Raw genomic sequence first — 18,604 nt, 5'->3', positions numbered from 1 at the left:
AACTAGTTTGATCTCCTTACTGTCCAAAGGACTCTTAAGAGTCTTCTCTAGCACCACAGTTCGAAAGCATAGATTCTTTGGCACTCAGCCAAACTGCGTGGTACAACTTTCACATCCATACATGACTACTAGGAAAGCCATAGCTTTGACTATATGGATCTTTGTGGGCAAAATAATGTCTCTGCTTTTTAATACACTGTCGGGTGTGTCACAGCTTTTCTTCCAAGGAGCAAGTGTCTTTTAATTTCATGGCTGCAGTCACCATTGTAGTGATTTTGGAGCCCGTTAAAATGAAATCTGACACTGTTTCCACTTCTTCCCCATCTATTTGCCATGAAGTGATGGGACTGGATGCCATAATCTTCGTTTTTTGAATGCTGAATTTTAAGTCAGCTTTTTCACTCTCCTCTTTCACATTCATCAAGAGGCTCTTTAATTCCTCTTCACTTTCTGCCATTAATGTGGTATCATCTGCCTATCTGAGATCATTGATATTTCTCCTGGCAGTCTCGATTCCAGCTTGTAAGTCATCCAGCCCAGGATTTCACATGATGTACTCTGCAGATAAATTAAATAAGTAGGTGACAATATACAGCTTTGACATATTCCTTTCCCAATTTTGAACCAGTCTGTTGTTCCACGTTCATGTTGCTTCTTATCCTGCATACAGGTTTCTCAGGAGACTGGTAATGTGGTCTGGTATTCCCATCTCTTTAAGAATATTCCACAGTTTGTTGTGATCCACACAGTCAAAGGCTTTAGTGTAGTCAAAGAAGCAGATATTTTTCTGGAATTCTTTAGCTTTTTCTATGATCCAATGGATGTTGGCAATTGGATCTCTAGTTCTTCTGTCTTTTCTAAATCCAGTTTGTACACCTAGAAGTTCTCAGTGCACATACTGCCAAAGCCTAGTTTGAAGGATTTTGCATATATTCTTGCTAGCATGTGAAATGAGTGCTGTTGTATGGTAATTTGAACATTCTTTGGCATTGCCTTTCTTTGGATCTGGAATGAAAACTGACCTTTTCCAGTCCTGTAGCCACTGCTCTTTTCCAAATTTGCTGGTATAATGAGTGCAACACTTTTAGGGTTTGAAATAGCTCAGCTGGAATTCTGTCACCTCCATTAGCTTTGTTCATAGTAATGCTTCCTAAGGCCCAATTGTGTTGTACTAAGATCTTAAACTACGCCATTTTATTAATAATTTTTTGGTCATTCACAGACATTGTTTTACTCTGATTCTTTTACAGAATGGAGATCCTTAAAGAGATTCTTTAAAAGGGCTTTACAAACAAGGTTTCTGATGACTTTTAGATCATACTTCTGAACTGCAAGGAGATCCAACCAGTCCATTCTAAAGGAGATCAGTCCTGGGTGTTCTTTGGAAGGACTGATGCTAAAGCTGAAACTCCAATACTTTGGCCACCTCATGCGAAGAGTTGATTCATTGGAAAAGACTCTGATGCTGGGAGGGATTGGGGGCAGGAGGACAAGGGGACAACAGAGGATGAGGTGGCTGGATGGCATCACCAACTCGATGGGCATGAGTTTGGGTGAACTCTGGGAGCTGGTGATGGACAGGGAGGCCTGGAATGCTGCAATTCATGGGGTCACAAAGAGTCGGACACGACTGAGTGACTACACTGCACTGAACTGAACTGGGTAAGAAGCAACAGAAATGAAAAGGCAGTCCACAGAACAGGAAAATATTTTTGCAATATGTATATTCAAGAAATACTTAAATATAAAGAAAACTTTTACAAATCAGTAACAAAGTCAAACAACCAGTTAAAAATGGATGAAGCCTGAACTGACACTACAAAAGATATGCAAATGACCAATATGCAGAAGACTAGGTGCTTTGTATTATTTGTCTTTGGGGAAAGAGATTTTAAACCCACAATAGATTTGGGAGAATAGCATTGAAACATGTATAATATCATATAAGAAACAAATCGCCAGTCCAGGTTCGATGCAGGATACAGGATGCTTGGGGCTGGTGCACTGGGATGACCCAGAGGGATGGTATGGGGAGGGAGGTGGAAGGGGATTGGGAAGGATTGGGAACACGTGTACACCCGTGGCGGATTCCTGTTGATGTATGGCAAAACCAATACAATATTATAAAGTAATTAGCCTCCAATTAAAATAAATAAATTTAAATTAAAAAAAAAATAAAACCACAATAGGATACCAAAGGTAACATTCCAAACCAACAAAATTAAAAATACTAACAATGCTAAATGTTGGCTATGGTATGAAGCCTTGAGAGCTATCATACATTCCCAATAGGTCTATAAAATGGTACAACCACTTCAGAGAACTTTGGCAATTTTTTATAAAGTTAAACATACATATATCCTGTGACTCAGCATTTCTTCTGTTAGATATTTATCAAAGAGAAATGAAAACATGTCCAGAGAAAAACTTGTACAATGATGTCCAGGATGTCTAATAATATTCAAATACCCCAAATGTCCATTAACAAGAAAATGAATAAACAAATTGTGTAGTACATATGTTCTGGAATGCTAATAGCAGTAGTAGGAATGAATACTTGTTAGCAAGGATGTGGAAAATTGGATTCTTGTATATTGCTACTGTAAACATAAAATAATTGCAGCCTCTGTGGAAAGCAGTTTGTTGATTCCTCAGAAAGTTAAACACAGAATTACCCTACCAATTTCCCTCCTAGGTATATTCCCAGAAGAACTAGAAACAGGTACTCAAATACCGTATGCAAAGATTTGTAGTAGTCCTATTCACAAATCAAAAGGTGGAAACAAATATTCATCAACCAATGAACAGATAAGCAAAATGTGATATGTATATGAAATGGAATATTATTCAGACACAAAGGAATGAAGTACTATATGCTGCATGTTACAATGCAGATGATTCTCAAAAATCATGCTAAGGAAATCAGCCGCAGAAGGGCACATATTATATGATTGCATTTATATGAGGTGTCCAGAACAGGTAAATTCATAGAGATAGAATGCATCTTAGTGGTTGTCAAGGGCTGGGGATAGGAAAGAACAGGCAATGGCTATTTAATGGATATGGAGTTTTAGGATGATAAAGACGTTTTGGAATGCATAGAAGTGCTGGTTGCATAATTAGGTGAATGCAATAAATGCTACTGAATTTTGCACTAAAAATTGAAAGAAATTAATAACATACAGTTGACCCTTGAACCGCATGGGTGTGAACTGTGTAGGTCCCCTTATCTGTGGATTCTTTGTGCCAGTAAACAATACTATAGGATCACAGAACGACAGAAATGGAGGAACCCCATACATGGTGTACAGGCTTTTAGTTATAGTGGATTTTCAAATGCACAGAGGTTCTGCATCCCTAACTCCCTGCGTTGCTTAAGGGCCAACTATATATATAAGTACCAACGTGAATGAATCTCAGAAATGTTTGAAACAAAGGCAATCACATGTCAAACATGCACCATACTATTTAAAGTTTTTAAAAATTTTGTATATAATTATTAAAGATTATTTTCTATTTACAGTAATGACCAAATACTGGCCATATTTTCCACATTGTAAAATACATTCTTGAGCCTGTCTTACACTCATTGTCTTGTGCCCCCTCCAAACTGATGACCACTGGTTTGTTCTATATAGTCATGTATCTGTTTTTAAAAATTTACTAGTTATATTTTTTAGATTCCATGTATATGATAACACATAGAATTTGTCTTTCTCTGATTTATTTCACTTAGCATAATGTCCTCCAAGTCCAACTATATTGCTGAAAATAGCAATATTTCATTTTCTTTATGGCTGAGTAGTATTTCATTGTATATATGTATCGTAACTTCTTTATTTGTTCACACATCACTGGATATTTAAGTTGCTTCCTCATCTTGGAAATTGGAAATAATGCTGTTTGAACATTGGTGAGCCTCTATTTTCCAATTGGTGGTTTTTTTGTTTTTGTTTTTGTTTTTTTTGGAGGGGGATATATACCCAGCAGTGGAATTACTGGCTTTTATAGTAGTTCTATTTTTAGTTTTTTGAGAACTCTGCATGATGTTCTCCACAATGGTCACACAAATTTACATTCCCACCAACAGTGTACAAAGGCTTTCTTGTGTCTACATTCTTGCCAGCATTTGTGTTCTTTTTGATGGTAGTCATTCTGACAGGTGTGGTGTCTCATTGTGGTTTTGATTTGAACTTCCCTGACTAGTCATGTTGAACATCTACTTTTTCATGTGCCTTTTGGCCATATGTATTTCCTCTTTGGAAATGTGTCTATTCAGTTCTTCTGCCCATTTTTAAATCAGGTTGTTAGTTTTTTTGATATTGACTTGTACAAGCTGCTTATATATGTTGGATATTAATCCTTGTTGGTTGTTTTATTTTCCAATATTTTCTCCCATTCAGTAGGTTGTCTTTTAGTTCTATTTATAGTTTCCTTTGCTGTGCAAAACTTAGGTCCCATTTGTTGATTTTTAATTAGATCCCATTTGCTATTTTAGCTTTTGTCTCTTTCTTTAGGCTGCTGCTGCTGCTAAGTCGCTTCATTCATGTCCAACTCTGTGCAACCCCATAGACAGCAGCCCACCAGGCTCCCCCATCCCTGGGATTCTCCAGGCAAGAATACTGGAGTGGGTTGCCATTTCCTTCTCCAATGCATGAAAGTGAAAAGTCAAAGTGAAGTTGCTCAATCGTGTCTGACTATTAGAGACCTCATGGACTGCAGCCTACCAGGTTCCTCCATCCATGGGATTTTCCAGGCAAGAGTACTGGGGTGGGGTGCCATTGCCTTCTCCAACAGATCCAAAAAAAATATTGCTATGATTTATGTCAAAGAAGTGTTCTACCTATGTCTTCCTTTAGGAGTTTCATAGTATCTGGCCTTACATTTAGGTTTAATGCATTTTGAATTCTTGTATATGAAATTAGATAATGTTCCAATTTCATTCTTTTATGTGTTCAGTTCAGTTCAGTCACTCAGTCGTGTCTGACTCTTTGTGACCCCAATGAACTGCAGCATGCCAGGCCTCCCTGTCCATCACCAACTCCCAGAGTCCACCCAAACCCATGTCCATTGAATCGGTGATGCCATCCAACCATCTCATCCTCTGTTGTCCCCTTCTCCTCCTGCCCTCAATCTTTCCCAGCATTAGGGTCTTTTCAAAAGAGTTAACTCTTTACATCAGGTAGCAAAGTATTGGAGTTTCAGCTTCAACACCAGTCCTTCCAATGAACACCCAGGACTGATCTCCTTTAGGATGGACTGGTTGGATCTCCTTGCATCCCAAGGGACTCTCAAGAGTCTTCTCCAACACCACAGTTCAAAAGCTTCAATTCTTTGGCAATCAGCTTTCTTTATACTCCAACTCTCACATCCAGTAACTGTCCAGTTTTCCCAGCCCCACTTTTTGAAGAGACTTATTTTTCCATTGTATATTCTTGTCTCCTTTGTTATAGGTTAATTGACCATAAGTGCATGTGCTTATTTCTGGGCTTTCTATCCTATTCCATTGATCAATAGGCCTGTTTTTATACCAGTGCCACACTGTTTTGATTACTGTAGCTTTGTAGTATAGTCTAAAGTCAGGGAGCCTGATTCCTCCGGTTCTCTTCTTTCTCAAGATTCTTTGAGCTATTTGAGATCTTTTATGTTTCCATATAGATTTTAAAATTATTTGTTCTAGCTCTGTGAATAATGCCACTGGCATTTTGACAGGGATTGCATTGAGTTTGTAGATTGCCTTGTGTAGCATAGTAATTTTGACAATATCCAAGAACATGGTATATCTTTCCATCTGTTTGAGTTGTCTTCAATTTCATTCATCATAATTTTATAGTTTTTGGAGTACAGGTCTTTTGCCTTCTAAGAGAGGGTTTATTCCTAGATATTTTATTCTTTTGATGTGACTGTACCATATGACTTAAGTCAAAGCTGGATGCTGATGGGATGATGGGATTTATCAGAAAGGAGCATTTTCTGTAATAGAAATGTTTCCCCATGTCTTAATTAAGGTTGTGGTAATACAGACGGCACAGTAGTAAAGAATCCGCCTGCCATACTAGGGACACAGGTTTGATCCTGGATCAGGAAGACCCCCTGGAGAAGGAAGTGGCAACCCTCTCCAGTATTCTTGCCTGGGAAATCCCACTGACAGAGGAGCCTGGCGGGCTACAGTCCATGGGATTGGAAGAGTTGGACACAACTTAGTAACTAAACCACTGCCATATTTGTGAAAATACATTGAGGTATGCACCAAGGTCTGTGCATTTAACTATATGTAAATCTCAATTACTGACTGTATAGAGCTTCTCCATCTTTGGCTGCAAAGAATATAATCAATCTGATTTTGGTGTTGACTATCTGATGATGTCCATGTGTAGAGTCTTCTCTTGTGTTGTTGGAAGAGGGTGTTTGCTATGACCAGTGCATTCTCTTGGCAAAACTCTATTAGCCTTTGCCCTGCTTCTTTCTGTACTCCAAGGCCAAGTTTGCCTGTTACTCCAGGTGTTTCTTGACTTCCTACTTTTGCATTCCAGTCCCCTGTAATGAAAAGGACACCTTTTTTGGGTGTTTGTTCTAAAAGATCTTGTAGGTCTTCATTGCTATTGCTATTGCTAAGTCACTTCAGTCGTGTCCGACTCTGTGTGACCCCATAGACAGCAGCCCACCAGGCTTCCCCATCCCTGGGATTCTCCAGGCAAGAACACTGGAGTGGGTTGCCATTTCCTTCTCCAATGCATGAAAGTAAAAAGTGAAAGTGAAGTCACTCAGTCATGTTCGACCCTCAGCGACCCCATGGACTGCAGCCTTCCAGGCTCCTCCATCCATGGGATTTTCCAGGCAAGAGTACTGGAGTGGGGTGCCATTGCCTTCTCCGGTAGGTCTTCATAGAACTGTTCAACTTCAGCTTCTTCAGCATTACTGGTTGGGGCATAGGCTTGGATCACTGTGATATTGAATGGTTTGCCTTGGAAATGAACAGAGATAATTCTGTCGTTTTTGAGATTGCATCCAAGTAGCATTTCAGACTCTTTTGTTGACCATGATGGCTACTCCATTTCTTCTAAGGGATTCCTGCCTGCAGTAGTAAATATAATGGTCATCTGAGTTAAATTCACCCATTCCAGTCCATTTTAGTTCACTGATTTCTAGAATGTTGACGTTCACTCTTGCCATCTGTTTGACCACTTCCAATTTTCCTTGATTCATGGACCTAACAGTCCAGATTCCTATGCAATATTGCTCTTTACAGCATTGGACCTTGCTTCTATCACCAGTCACATCTACAACTGGGTATTGTTTTTGCTTTGGCTTCTTCCCTTCATTCTTTCTGGAGTTATTTCTCCACTGATTTCCAGCAGCATATTGGGCACCTACGGACCTGGGGAGTTCCTCTTTCAGTATCCTATCATTTTGCCTTTTCATACTGTTCATGGGGTTCTCAAGGCAAGAATACTGAAGTGGTTTGCCATCCCCTTCTCCAGTGGACCACATTCTGTCAGACCTCTCCACCATGACCTGTCTGTCTTGGGTGGTCCCACACGGCATGGCTCAGTTTCATTGAGTTAGACAAGGCTGTGGTCTCTGTGATCAGATTGGCTAGTTTTCTGTGATTATGGTTTCAGTGTGTCTGCCCTCTGATGCCCTCTCACAACACCTACCATCTCACTTATACTGGAAACGCTGGGCTGGAAGAAGCACAAGCTGGATTCAAGATTGCTGGGAGAAATATCAATAACCTCAGATATGCAAATGACACCACCCTTATGGCAGAAAGTGAAGAGGAATTAAAAAGCTTCTTGATGAAAGTGAAAGAGGAGAGTGAAAAAGTTGGCTTAAGGCTCAACATTCAGAAAATGAAGATCATGGCATCTGGTCCCATCACTTCATGGGAAATAGATGGGTAAACAGTGGAAACAGTGTCAGACTTTACTTTTTTGGGGCTCCAAAATCACTGCAGATGGTGATTGCAGCCATGAAATTAAAAGACGCTTACTCCTTGGAAGAAAAGTTATGACCAAACTAGATAGCATGTTCAAAAGCAGAGACATTACTTTCCCAATAAAGGTCCGTCTAATCAAGGCTATGGTTTTTCCTGTGGTCATGTATGGATGTGAGAGTTGGACTGTGAAGAAGGCTGAGCACTGAAGAATTGATGCTTTTGAACTGTGGTGTTGGAGAAGACTCTTGAGAGTCCCTTGGACTGCAAGGAGATCCAACCAGTGCATCCTAAAGGAGATCAGTCCTGGGTGTTCATCAGAAGGACTGAGGCTGAGGCTGAAACTCCAATACTTTGGCCACCTCATGTGAAGAGTTGACTCATTGGAAAAGACCCTGATGCTGGGAGGGATTGAGGGGAGGAGGAGAAGGGGACGACAGAGGATGAGATGGCTGGATGGCATCACCGACTCAATGGATGTGAGTTTGAGTGAACTCTGGGAGTTGGTGATGGAAAGGGAGGCCTGGTGTGCTGCGATTCATGGAGTTGCAAAGAGTCGGACACGATTGAGTGACTGAACTGAACTGAACTGAAAATCTCAATTAAATGAAAAAAAACAAAAAAAAACAAAAAGAAAATTGTATGAAAATATGGGCATAAAGTGACAATTCATAAGATGGAGTGTTTAACCATTCACAATAAGAAATGCAAATTAAAACTCCACTGAGCTGTCTCATTTATCAGACTGGCAACACTTTAAAATCTTAATATTGTACTCTGACAGAAAGTATGTAGGAAACCAGTCCGTTATACATTGTTATGGTGAGGAATTTGTCAATATCTAGCAAAAGTTCATATGCAAGTACCCTTTAGGTTAGCACTTTCCACTTCTAGCAATGTATCTAACACTTTCATTTCTAGCAATGTATCGCTCTTCATCTGTTTAGGCTGCTGCAACAAAGTACCACAGACTCAGATGAAGAAGAAAGATTTATGTCTATTTTCTCACAATTCTGAAGACTGGTCTTCCAATATCAGGGTATCGGTATGGTTGAGTAAAGGTGGAAAATATTGGAAATGACCTAAATGCCCAAATGTAGGAAATAGGCTAAAGAAACTATGTTGCATAAAAATAATTGAATACTGTGCAGTTTTGAAAAATGAAAGATCTCTATAATTTAGAGTGAGTTCCAAGATATATATATATATATATATATATATGTATTTTTTAATACGTATATATATCTTATTGAAGTATAGTTACCTTACAATTTTTCAAGTGCATAACAAGGTGATTCAGTTATACATATACATATATGTTACTTTTAAAATTATTTTCCATTATAGGTTATTACAAATATTGACTATAGTTCCCTGTGCTATACAGTAAACCTTTGTTGCATATCTATTTTTAAATTAGAAATCTAGCTTTCTATTCATACTAAGTCAAATAAGTGAATCAAAATGTCATAAATTTTTAGTTAGGCAAAATTTCATAAGTTTTCTAATATATATGTATTATACGTATTCCAAGATATATTGTTACATTAAAAAATAAAGTGCCAATAAACTCCTTATTTCATGTTCTGCATGCAAGGAGCTTGGAATCACCATTCCATCTTAATAAGTTATAAACATGAATAGATTGAAAAGCCAACAATTCTACTTGGATCCCTGAGACGTGAGGACACAGGACAAACTGCTGCCACAAAACTTGGAAAGAGAGGTAAATACAGGCATCACAGCTTTCCCCATGCAGACAGTCATGCATGAAAACTGGTGAGGGAGTCAATGCTGAGGTAGAAAACCTGACCTATAATTGATGAATTGCTGGAGGCTCAGTGTGATAACTCAGAGTTAAAACTCAGGGAGATCCAGTCATGGGGGACTCCCACAATATTGTGAGATTCACCCCCAGCAGCTTGACCAGGTTCCCACAGTAAATATTAGAGAAAAATCCCCTTGAGCCTCCTGCAGGGTAAGAGAAAAAGAATCATTAAAAATATACCAGAGCACTTTGCTCTTACAGCCTGCTCTTGTTATTGTACAGGTCTATGGACTGCAGCATGCCAGGCTCCCCTGTTCATCACTGTTTCCCGGAGTTTACTCAAATTCACACTTATTGAGTCAGTGATAGCTATCTAACCATCTCATCTTCTGCAACCCCCTTCTCCTCTTGCCCTTAATCTTTCCCAGCATCAGGGTCTTTTCCAATGAGTCAGCACTTTGCAACAGGTGGCCAAAGTAGTAGAGCTTCAGCTTCAGCATCAGTCCTTCCGAATAATATTCAGGGTTGATTTCCTTTAGGATTGACTGGTTTGAGCTCCTTGCTGTCCAAGGGACTCTCAAGAGTCTTCTCCAGTACCACAAGTTGAAAACTTCAATTCTTTGACATTCAGCCTTCCTTATGGTCCAACTCACATCTGTACATGACTACTGGGAAAACCACAGCTTTGGCTATACAAATCTTTGTTGACAAAGTGATGTCTCTGTTTTTTTAATATGCTGTCTAGGTTTGTCAAAGCTTTCCTTCTAAGGAGCAAGCGTCTTTGAATTTCATGGCTGCAGTCACCTTCTGCAGTGATTTTGGAGCCCAAGAAAATAAAATCTGTCTCTGCTTCCACTTTTTCCCTTCTATTTGCCATGAAGTGATGGGACCAGATGCCATGATCTTAGTTTTTGAACATTGAGTGTTAAGCCAGCATTTTTTTTCTCCTCTTTTACCCTTGTCCAGAGGTTCTTCAGTTTCTCTTTACTTACAATCATTAGACTGGTATCATATGCATATCTGAAGTTGTTTGATATTTTTCCTGGAAATCTTGATTCCAGCTTGTGATTCATCCAGCCTGGCATTTTGCATGATGTACTCTTCATATAAGTTAACTAAGCAGGGTGACAGTATATAGCATTGACGCACTCCTTTCCCAATTTTGAACTAGTCATTTGTTCCATGTAAGTAAGGTTCTGCTCTCAGGTGATACCAATTAACCAGAGTCTAATTTCTCAGAGTTATCAGAGCCTAACTGACCTGGCGTGGGGAGGGAGAAGGGAAATATCCAACTCCAGTAGTTCTAGCCATTATATCCTACCTAATCAGGAGGGAAGCTGAGAAACTCTTGAAATCTACAATCCAGAGGCACAGGCTCACTGTAAGACTGAGACCTAATCATAGGACTGTAGAACTCTTCTCTTCCCTACATCTTATCATCACTTTGTTGTTGTTGTTTAGTTACTAAGTCATGGGGATATAATGGAAACAGTGAGAGGTTTAATTTTTTTGGACTCCAAAATCACTGCAGATGGTGACTGCAGCCATGAAATTAAAAGACACTTGCTCCTTGGAAGAAAAGCTGTGACCAACCTAGACAGCATAGTAAAAAGCAGAGACATTACTTTATCCATTACATTTAAAAGAGAGACATTACAAAGGTCCACCTAGTCAAAGCTATGTTTTTTGCAGGAGTCACGTATGGATTTGAGAGTTGAGTTATAAAGAAAGCTGAGAACCAAAGAACTGAAGCTTTTGAACTGTGGTATTGGAGAAGACTCTTGAGAGTCCCTTGGACTGCAAGGAGATCAACAAGTCAACCCTAAAGGAAATCAGTCCTGAATATTCATTGGAAGGACTGATGCCGAAGCTGAAGCTCCAATATTTGGCGACCTGATGTGAAGAACTGACTCATTGGAAAGGACCCTGATGCTTGGAAAGATTGAAGGCAGGAGGAGAAGGGGACGAAAGAGGATGAGATGGTTGGATGGCATCACCGATCCAATGGACATGAGTTTGAGTAAGCTCCGGGAGTGGGTGATGGATAGGAAGGCCTGGCGTGCTGCAGTCCATGGGGTTGCAGAGTAGGACACGACTGAGCGACTGAACTGAACTGAACTACCAAGTCATATCTGACTTTTTGTGACCCCCATGGACTGTAGCCCACCAGGCTCCTCTGACATGAGATTTCCCAGGCAAGTATATTGAAGTGGATTGCCATTTTCTTCTCCAGGGGATCTTCCCAACCAGGGATCAAACCCACATCTCATGAATTGGCAGGCGGATTCTCTGTCACTGAGCCACCTGGGAAGCCCTATCATCACTTTACTAAAGGTTTATTGACAGCAGTTCCTTTTACCTGGTACAGACTGTCCAGCTGTCAAACAAGTACAAGGTACATCAAAATCCAAACAATTTGAAGATACAGAGCAAGTGTTGGCACTAGACACAGCAGAGATGTGGGAATGATCAGATCAGGAATTTAAAATTTTAAAATTCTAAATTAAATTAAATTAAAATTTAATATGCTAAGGTCTCCAATGGATAAAGGGGATAGCATGCAAGAACAGATGGACTCTGGAAGCAGAGAGAGGAAATCCTAAGAAAGAGCCAAAAATAAATGCTAGAAAAAAACCCCACTGTAACAGAAATGAAGAATGCCTTTGATGGGCTTAATAGTACATTGGACATGGCTGAGGAAAGAATCTCTGAACTAGAGGGTATATGATATAATCCACAACAATTGAAAAAGGGAATAAAGACTAGGAGAAAACAGAAAATCTGAGAACTGTGGGAGAACTACAAAATATGTAACGTGTGTAATGGGAATACTAGAAGGAGAAGAAAAAACCGACTATTTTAAACAAATGACTGAAAATTCCTTAAGTTAATGTCAGACACCAAACCACAGATCTAAGAAGTTTAGAGAACACCTAACATGATAAACACCATAAAGATTACACCTAGGCATGTGATTTTCAAATTACAGAAAGTCAAAGATAGAGAAAACTATAACTCCAAAGAAGCTAGGTGAAAAAAATCTTACATACAGAAGAACAAAGATAAAAATTACGTCCAACTTTGCTTCAGTTGTACATCCAACTTGTACATATAGTATGCTACTTTTTATTTAAAAAAGGAGAAATAAGAATACATATCTTTGCTTATATGTATGGTTGAGTCCCTTTGCTCTTCATCTGCAACCATCACAACTTTGTTAATTGGCTCTACCCCAGTATAAGATAAAAAGTTAAAGAAATAAATGTATTTGCTTTTGCAAAAGAGAACACAGGGAGTATAACCAGAAACAAATGGAATTCTTACCTTCAAAGGGAAAGGCGTAAAAGGTATACAGGAGGGAGGGAAAATCTGAGAGTTTTGACTTTTGGACTCATACTAATATATTGTATATTCAACAAATAAACTTAAATCAATAAGCATGGAAGAAAAATATCCTAACAATGAATGTAAACAGGAACAAGTGATCCCACCCACATTTCAAATAAATAACAATCACAATGAACCCACTATCCTCAGTCTTAAGGGGAAAAAAATAATTGGGAATAAATCTTTATCTTTTAAAAACTATTTTTAAAAGTATGGTATGAATATGGCAATTTTGAGACTCACAGTCTTGTAGGCTGAGAACGTGAGCAAATATATGGAGGTTATTGGGAGTCAAGATCTCTCTGTGAAATAAGGGAGATACAAATATGGAAGGTGAGGCAAGGTAGGAGTAGCTGTGAGGTTGGATTAAAATTAAGGGAATTTCTATAAACTCCTGGTATATACATATGTTGGACTGCACCCCCACAGGTCGCTTGCAAGCTTCAGTTGCCCAGCCCTGAGACCAAAGAAAAAACTTGGAGTCAGTGACAGAGACACCCATGATTTACTGAATAGGGCACGTTATATGTCAAAGGCAAAGGTCCTGGAGCGATACCCCACTGTGTGCAGTGGCCAACAGCAGGCAGAACCCTGGCACCAACCTTCATTACCAATGGAGGAAGGGGACTACCACTTATAGGGGAAACTGACATCTGATTGGCTCACCAGTTACCAAGGAAACCAGTGGCTGGGGCAGGGGGAACATAGGCAGTTACTGAGTAAGCCCTATAATTAAGAGCACTGGATAGTCATGTGGTTGAAGCTGGGCCTGCTTGAGCAGGGGATATACAGAGAGCAAGAGAACAGTCATCTTGTGGCCTATCCGTGTGTGTCTGTCTATCTATCTATCCTTAGAAGTGATGACACCACAGTTGCAGTGAACAAACCTTAATTACAGGTCCTGGTTTCTAAACATCATTTCCCATCAAATCAATCTAGGCAGTTTGGAGAAATGGCTGAATGGCTGAGTCCAGGTCTGGGACATAGAGGGTTCAAGATTAATCTGGAATACCTTGTGGTGACTGAAAGTAAGAAAGTCAGAATAAAGTCATGCAGTCATGTCACCCAAGACACCAGAGCCAGTTTGAACTACATTTGGGACAATTTAAAAGCATCAGTGGATTATAACCCATTGAATAAATTAAGCATTCTGAGGTCATACTGATAACAAACAACTAATTAGGCAAACATGGTAGATGGGAAAACTCTTAGTGAGAATAGAATGCTGCTGTTTAGTCACTAAATTGTACCTGACTCTTTTGTGAGCCCGCTAGGCTCCTCTGTCCATGGGATTTCCCAGGCAAGGATACTGGATGCTGTTTCCTTCTCCAGGGGATCTTCCTGACCCAGGGATCAAACCTGTGTCTCTGGAATTGGCAGGAGGATTCTTTACAGTGAGCCACTAGGGAAGCCCGAGAATAGAATACTAACTAGTACATATTAAAAAGAAGAGCAATGCATGACAGCCTCAAATTGTATGGATGTCCAAGGATTATACCTAGACTGAATCTCTACCTTTCTGCTGAGACCAATCACAACCTCAGGTATCCTTCAACACCCCAGCTCGCTCTGCTCCAGCTACAAAACAAGGTACTTTCATTTTACCCTCCAACCCAGACCGAGTGATTCTCATTTAAGTCAAGTGGGTACCTTCAATGACACTAGTACTGACCTCTGATTAACTTTGGAATCACTTGGAGAACTTGTGCCCCGAGAGTGTCTGAGCTCCTCCCTCAGAGATCCCAATTTAATTGGTCTGGGGTGGGGTGCGGGAGTCAGCATTTTAAAAAAGCTTTCCAGACGATTCTTTTGTGCAGCCAGGTTGAGAACTACAGGAATCAAAAACAATAGTGATTTCAGAATAGAAAACAAAGCACAAAAATTCATTACTATCCAAGATCTTACCTCGGTACATAAAATATGAAAATGCCTGCCCTCTCTGGATATTTAGTTCCAGCCAGTTTCCTATGTGACTACATCTGCTCTGGAAAGGAAGATAGAGGTTTGATCTTTAACCCCATGAGTCAGGGAACTTCTGGTCCAGGGAGGACTAAATGCCTTTAGAATTAGATGCTCCTTTAAGCGTTTTGCGGTGTTCCCACCTACTCCCTTTCAGAAAGGTCAGTCACTGGGAATACCACAAAATGATTTTGAGGTCATCTTTCCATTTACTGGCAATGGCAAAACCACTTAAAAAAATAGGTGCATGAGTGAGGCAAGGAAAGGTAAAGGGAAGACAGCACCCAGGTTACATTATCACCCTACTTTGGTAGCCTGTTAGTTTGGCTTGTGTATTGCTGATTTCCAGGTCACAATGTTCTCTTAACATTTTTACTGAGAGCACCAAGGACATGGAAGTATCAGAGGGTTTTTTAATGACGCAGCTTTGATGCTGTGATTTTTAAAAATTCCCTGATATTAAATTGTAATCAGTATTAAATTGATGTCATAGGTAATGGAAAAACAATTTTATGAACCTTCAAACACAGTGTCTCTTCAACCCACACACAATCAAATTTAAAACCTCTAAAGTTAATCTTTGTGAACTGCTGTCAGGGTTGATTGGGAAAAAAAAGGAAAACAACAATGTAACTGGAGAAAAGGGAGGATACTTTGTGCCTCTGTGTAGTCAAAAGGTGAAGTCTTGTCCTATTTACTACCAGTAGCTGCCAGTTAACTTTCTAAATTTCTATCTTCATCCCTCTTCAGAACTGTTGGAGGGAGGTACATGTGAGCGAGCAACAGTGGAAGGGATTGTCACCTCAGAATGCGTCCCTCTATTTATATCTAAAATATGGATAAGATCTAAAATATAGTCCATCATTTAAAAGAAGAGGCACAAGTGTTGAGGTTTGCCATGCATTCTGGAAATTACTTTTTCTGTCTGCAGACTCCCTTCTTAGTCTCTATACCTGTTCCCAGCTTGCATACTTTCCATTTCTTCTTTCCACCTGGAGAAATTTTTCAGTCCTACTTTTACACTCCCTACTTTTCCCATGGGGTCTCCCTGGACCATTTCAGCTGTCTTTGCTCCTGTAGCCACCTAAAGATTTTGTAGAATACACCCCAAATTTAGAACAAATTTTGGGTTAGTGATTGAGGCTGCTTCATAGGCATGTCTTCTTTTTCTAACAAAACATTAAGCTTTGCTAAACTTTAAGCTGCTTCCAGAAAGGAATAGCTTTCTTCCTGAATCTCCCCCAGCATCTGAGGTGAAGACCTTGGTTAATGAAGAACTAACTTTGAGCCACAGAGATTTTGCATAATAAATTACACAAATTATTTGACTGTGGTGTTTCCTGTTGGGACCTTGATTAATACAAAATGATATCATTCTTTAGGTGTAAAAAGGGATGTAGCCATTTAAAAAATGCTTTGACTTTTTCTTTTGTGAAGCCAAGAATCCTTTTGTAAAATAGAAAATCACTTTCTAATTTTTCATTTAAATAACATCTATAATTTTTGAGTTTATCATGACTTCCTTAATTTTTATTTTTTATTGAAGTATAGTTGATTTACAATGTTTTAGGTGTACAGAAAAGTGGTTCAGTTATACATATATGATCTTTTCCGATTCTTTTCCATTATAGGTTACTACAAGATACTGTATATAGTCCCCTGTGCTATGCAGTAGGTCTTTGTTGTTTGTCTATTTTACATATAGTAATGTGTATCCAGTAATCCCAAGTTCCAAATTTATCCCACACCTTCTTTCCCCTTTGGTAACCATAAGTGTATTTTCTATGTCTGTGAGTCTGTTTCTGTTTTATAAATAAGTTCATTTGTATCATTTTTTTAGATCCCACATATAAGTGATATCATATGATATTTATTATCATGACATTTCTACATAGAACTAAGGAAAAATGAAAAATAGCAAAATCGTAGAAAAGGATGAATTACAAATGGTAGTTTTCTGATATGGTCTGATCACAGATCTAGATGTTTCTGGGTTTGGTGGTCAGTTTATGAGTAGTCCAGTCCTGAGTTTCCCTCTGTTTCAAATCTCAGAGCTCATCTCTCTTCCACCCTTGGCTACCCCATCCTCCTCCCCAAGGACAGGGTTGCTGTTCGAGTTCTGAGTGTGTATTATGGACATCAGACTCTGGAACCCCTTTTGGTCTGAATGAATCACCACAGTTTCCACCCTTGGAGAATTTAAGTCCCCGGTGGTCTAGTTGCCTTCTGTTCTATGACCATTTATGGCTTTGCTCTGCATGCTTCTTTAAATGATTCAAGTCTTCTGAAATTTCTTCCTTGAGTGTTTCCCAATTCATTCAAAACCTCAGAAGAGATTCTGGTCTGTAATGCTGAGTAACCATGTCTGCTTAACTAAGTATAATCCCCAAACTAATAGAAAAAAATGGGTACTGTGTATGATTCAGAAATTTATGAAGATAAAATATCATAAATTGTTCCAGTGGTCACAATTCTTAGATGATTACCATGACTTGCTTGCAAAACAGCTGGAACTGGGATTAGATCTCTGATCTGGAGCTGAGGCGAGTTTACAGAGAAACATGTGCCGATCTTAATGTTGTCCATACTTTCTTTGTAGCTTCCTAAGATTTTTTTTTTTTTTTTAACATATAAGCCTGCTGATCTGTCCTTTGCAGACTCCTATGTAATGAATGAAGACCAAATAAGAAACTGTATCCTGAGAGACCAAGGCTGTGGCTGATCGTCCTCCATGGTAGCTGAGGCAGACAGAGCTAACAGCCATGAGACCTTCAATGTGGGGATCAGGAAGGCGTGAGAGAGACTTGGGCATCAAGTCTCCCACTTTGGGCATTTGCAATATCATCCAGTGACATTTTCTGACACTGAGATGGTCAGAGGCAAGGACCCTGGGCCGTGTTGCTGGTGAGGGAAACTGAACACACGACTGCCTCTCTTGTCTCCATCAGAAAGCTATCTAGGGTCCCATGAAATGACCAACTCTTGGCTTTGGGGCAGCTCATTCCCATCTTTGGACTGCTGTAGCTACTGGGAAACATTTCTTTACACTGGATATTTGCATCTGTTGTATTCAAGTTTTCCTTTCCTTTTGCATGTCTACTTGAAACTTTTGTCCAGTTTATCTGAGAAACTTTGAGGACATCCTGGTCTGCAATTTGGTGGACAGAACCTCAAAGGTGATGGGAAAAGGAGATCTTGCCTAAGATTTGATAGCTTGGGAAAATAGAAAGATTATACCTTTTGTAAATAGTCATAAATAGTTTATTTGCTATGTAACCAACTTGATTTACTTATTTATGCCCCACCTCAATTTACAAATGATTTTACGTCATTGAATTTATACCAATAATAGGTAAAAGTAAATGATAAAATAAAAATAGAAATAGAAACCCAGGGCCAAGGGTAAGGAAAATACAAATAAGCCACTGTTACAGGTAACAGAATTGCAAGGATAGGGTTTTGAGTTCAACCCTTGGTCAAAAAGGGTGAACACAACCAATTGATGGTTCTCTTAGGAGGAAGCAAAATAGTCCTTCAGCAGAAGCAAAGCTTTG

The sequence above is a fragment of the Bos indicus genome, chromosome 9, assembly GCF_029378745.1.
Source record: "Bos indicus isolate NIAB-ARS_2022 breed Sahiwal x Tharparkar chromosome 9, NIAB-ARS_B.indTharparkar_mat_pri_1.0, whole genome shotgun sequence".
Classification (NCBI taxonomy): Eukaryota; Metazoa; Chordata; class Mammalia; order Artiodactyla; family Bovidae; genus Bos; species Bos indicus.
Note: the sequence above shows the minus strand (reverse complement) of the source record.